Genomic DNA, 5,079 nt, shown 5'->3' with positions numbered 1-5,079 from the left:
GCTGAACAGACCATGAGTCTGTTACAGCATCAGTTTAGGGAGTCTTAACTCTCTAGCTCAAGCTGTAGCAGATGGCAGCTTTAACCCCAGTAATGACTAGTTTGCTTCTAGGTGTCTTGATCAGAAAGGAAATGATACTCAAGTAATGTGTCTGACAGTACCTTATGGAGCTGCAAGGTTTTTTTCTCAGCATATCAGAGCACCCTTCTTATTCCTTAAAATCATTTTGATTCTTCCAGAGTGAGCAAGTTCTTCCCAGGTACATATGTAGACTGTGATGTCATACTACAAGAGCATCAACTATTTGCCCTGGGGTCTGTTTAATTATTTTTTAAAATTAATTTTGATTATTACAGCTGATTACACCTCAGTGAGCAATGTAATTGATATTTGTAAATGTATCCCAAGGAACATTCTGTACAACATGCTTTTTGCTGTTGAAGGTTAAAGACTCAGTTATTGGTTTTTCCCTAAATATGCCCACATCATTAGTTCCTCCAGTGAAAAGGTTGCCATCTGGAAAAGGCAGCACGGAGACATTATTCAGGCACAAGTGCATGAAATTGGTGTTTCTGCATCTTCTGTCTCTCTTCTGCAAGGAGGCGGCTTGTAATTAAAGGAGCTGAGTTTGGAGGAAACATTAGTCATTTGGTGTTATTTCTTATCATGTCAAGGACTGACAGCTCCACAGCTCTGATAAATTGTTCCTCTCAGTGAGATGCGAAGATACAGTTCCAAATGTTGTTCTCTATTCTCCCTCTCCCGCTTTTTCCCTCCAGCCTATCTTTGAAAGAGTTTGATGCACTTTTCAAACAGATGAGATCTAAGAGGAAGAAAATTAATTTCTTTGTTCCACAACAGCCCTCTTTCTTCATACACTTCACAAACAAGGTATAAGGTGGGATTTTTGGTATCAAAGGAAGTTGGGAACACAAATTACATGAAAAGTAAATCTGCCTCTAACTTGTAGTTTTGCCCTCACTTTAGTAGTCACTTTAAAAAGTGCTGTAATGTGATTTTGTATAATTTGCTGTGTCTCAGGTGCCTTCTGTATTCACTTGGGAAAAATCTTCAGATATTGAATTCTGTCTTCACTACTGCTCGTTATGGACCTATGTACTACAGCAATAGGCACCTGGTTGAAATGTTGAGATAAAAGGAGAAGTAGCAGTATGCACTACACAGTGAGAGACCAAATGTTTAAAGCCTTAGTAAAATAAAAACTCTTTGTGTTTACTCTGAGCTAAACATGGACATTTCTAACTGAACAAAACTTATTAAACTTGAGAAAAGTGCAGAAATTCAGCCAGAATTTCAAAGCTTTGCCCAGTAGAAAGAAAAAATATGTTGGTTACCAGGTTATTAATTTGATTTCTTTACTGACGGAAAATAAACAAAAAAAATTGAAACAGCAGGAGCATTTGCTGCAGATTGAATAACAAAACAACAACAAATGAAACACCCCCCTCAAAACAATCAACTTTTTTCCTGTTGTCATTTACAAGATAGCAAGAGTGCTTTTGAGATCCAATCCTCAGTCTGGAAAAAACAGCAAAATTCAATCTGTTCACTCCATCAAAGGATCAGTCCCCATGTTTCTGCTGTGCTTTCACTCCAGGATCTCCAGCATCGGTGAAGCCAATTCCTGGCTGTTTGGTGGCAAATGTCAGTATTAGCAATCAAAGGCAGCTCCATTTCCCCTATATTTCTAGATCTACTTTGCTATCTCATGCTGTACTCTGGGCTTTGTCTGGAAGGCATGATCATTCAGAAAGGTGAGAGTGATCGTACTTCTGGTAGTAGAATGGTGATGATCTGCTCCGGTAATTGCTAATTTGTACTTTCTTGGAAGTCTGAGTAGCCATATGGGAGCACCAGGAGCACTGTACAAAGTCAGATTTTTTAACTCTTACAGGTGATAGAGTTGGGTAAATTTGCCAGCAGGAGGGTCTGTAAGACTGTGCCGGAGGTTTCTGAATCATTAACTCTCCTGTTTCAAAGTGAGCCTTTTGGTCTCTTGCTCTTTCTCCTCCCTTCCTCCTCAGTCCCCCTCCTTCCCAATTTTCCTGTCAGATTCTAGGATACATATTTAATTTTTAGGTTAGCAATGACTGATTGTTTTTGTCGCTCTTCAACAAGCTGTGAGAACAGCAAGGGACCACTATAACAATCATATATCAGTAAATTGTAAATCAGTCAACAGCTTCTACCATGCAGTGTCCTGAGGTTCTTCCTGAGCATGAGTGCCCGAGCAAGGTTACAAACAACATACTTCTAACTACTGTATGACACACGGCCTCAGGTCTGTTGATATAGTTGTTATTCTCTACAAGAAATGCAGAGCCTCCTGAGTTTTACAGCAGGCCTCATCATGCCTGTCCTCTCCTGCTTTGGTTCATTAATTACATTCCTCTATGCCAGAGACCCATATACCCTGAGAGAATGAAACAGAAAATCCCAGTCTTCAGAATAAAGAGGTTAACAGAGCCCTTCTAACTTGTAATTGCAAACCCAGAAACTTTATGGCAGGATTTTGGTCAGCAAGCATACACCTGTGAAGACAGCTATAGATAAAAGATCCAACATCTGACCTCCTTTTTGCTGGCTTTGTCACTCTGTCCATTGCAAGAGAATTCCTTCTAGTTAAGTGATGGAAGTTTGCAGCCTTTGAACTCTAAGGATAGTTGAGCAGTTTGATAGATAGCTTGATTTCTGTTCTTCTGCTGCCGTTAATGTCTGCAAGGTCACTGCAGAGCTAACATAAAAAAAAAAAACATTTAATAGTGTAGCTCTATGAACCAGAAGATACTAGATGCTAACTTTGGCTTGACTGGGAGGGATTCATTTTTCTTTAGTTGGCTTTTAGTAAGAGCCTATCTCATACTTACTTTTGTAAGCAATAGGTAGATTGTTAAACACACAGCAAATCTATAAAAAACAACTGCATCGATGTGTCAGCGAGAGCCGCCTTTGTCTCTGTGGTTAACTTTCTGAAGTCAGGAGTTCCGAGAAAAGACCTTTTGGCTGAGGCTGAAGTCATTGTCAGACATAGAATCTACTTCAGTTACTTTTGAAAATTATTGCTCTTAATTCTTCGCAGTGCAGTAAGTTATTTATTTATACTGACGGTTAAGCAGTATTGATGTACCTGGTGAAAAGAAACTGCAAGTTCATGAACTTGTTTAGAAAAGTGAGTTATATGTCCTCATCTTATCAGTGACCAAGATAGTGATATGACCAAGGAACACTTGAGTTCTGCATAGTTTTTTAATAACAGATACCCTTGGTTGAAGTAATAGAAAATGTCTCTTGGGCAAGCTCCACTGAAAGTTGTCTGTCCAGTCCTGCTCCTGTTAGATTCCCCAGAGGAAGAAAAACAGCCATTCAAGCCTCTTCTAGGAGTTAATGTTTCTTTTGAAATCTGAGAAAGACTGAGGCATTTTTCAACATGATATTTTGAAGTCTTTAGGACTTACTTTAGTTTTAGGAATTTTATTTTTTAGTTTTCTCATGTGCTTATTCTCCAGGCTTCTCTTAGGCCAGCAGCTAAAAGTGTTGTTGCTATAGAAAAGTATTTGTTTGCTACACCAAGAATAATCTTTTCAAATTTCACAGCCAGCGAAACATTTTTAAAAATTGTTTCACATTTAATACTCATTCTTAAGATAACTATAGCTAATTATTCCCCTGTGATGGTAATGCATTATATTTTGACAAGAATTTAAGCATAAAATTTCCATTTACTTCAGTGGGAGTTTGAGCTACAGGCTTAAATTTCTTCCGTGCTGGAAATGTAAATCTCTACATCAACACTTACACAAGGTATTTTTAATGTGTTTTGTACAGTGCTAGGACTTATTTACCTAGTACAACTTGTAGATGCATCACAGGTACAGAATAAGTCCCGTCTGGGGCAGGGCTCTCACCCACATGATTCCTTCAGGAAACAGCACTGAGGCTTCATTCAATCATGGCTGTCAGTCTTGCTGCACAGATTTTTGCCATCTTTAGAGGGTTTGCATTAGGTTTGGGGGTAAGCGTGAGAAATGACCTCACAAATTCTTGGGTGAGATGTCTGTGTGCAAAAGTGTGTCTTTTAGGGGGTAGTTTTAAACAAGGTTTTTCAAGCAGAAGTGTTTGATGTTGAACTGGAAGGCTGATGACATATTCCTATGTACTTGTCAGGGCACAGGACACTCAGCCTCGGGAGATAAAATCAGCATTAGGTCAAAATGTTGTCTGTCAGAGAACTTTGTCTTTTGTAAGAAGGAAGTTTTATCTCACATTGGTGGATGTGAATTGTCAGAGATTTGGTCATCATCACCCAAGATGTGAGTGGCAATGCTAGTAGCTGAACCCAGAGCTAAATAGTGTACCAGTGCCTCCAAATACGAGCTACTTCTTTCCTTCATTGTTAAAGCATCTTTCAATAACTGAGTGTAAAATCAAGGCTGATGCAGACCAGCCTGAATTTTCAAACAATAGTAGAATCACTGCATCAGACAGTGGTTTTTTACGGTGGGAAGGTATGCAAGGTAGTGAAAAGGAGAGTGGGGCTGAACAAAAATATATTGCTAATTTGGGATGAAGGAGAGACAAGCTTGATTTAGCCATTCACAGTAGGTGAAATGAAAAAGAAATATTTGAAACATAATCAAAATTATTACTTAAAAGAGTATTTTTCTTACCAATCACTCAGCTGGTCTTTTATCGGCTTTTCAAGTTAAAACATAAACCAAACAAATGTATGATATTTCTTTGAAAAGTGCATTATTTGTGTAACATCTTTATCTTCATAATAGAAGGATAATTAACATCGCTAATTATCTAATTAAGTTCATTAACTATCCACCAACAGTGCACCATGAAGTTGACATTATGTTCTTCTGTCAACAAATGCTTTGATTTCTTAGGAAGTAATTAAAATGTAAATTAGCATGTCATTAAATGCACAAGGGAAGTTTGGAATCGAATATTCATTTCAAAACTGCTCATAGCACTCAGGTTTTTTTTACTTCAATGAAAGCAGGCACTTTACTATTAATGATGTATATTAAACAATTTCCATTATAATATTAT

This window comes from Buceros rhinoceros, unplaced genomic scaffold, assembly GCF_000710305.1.
Source record: "Buceros rhinoceros silvestris isolate BGI_N320 unplaced genomic scaffold, ASM71030v1 scaffold9782, whole genome shotgun sequence".
In the NCBI taxonomy this organism is placed as follows: domain Eukaryota; kingdom Metazoa; phylum Chordata; class Aves; order Bucerotiformes; family Bucerotidae; genus Buceros; species Buceros rhinoceros.
This window is presented reverse-complemented; position numbering follows the sequence as displayed.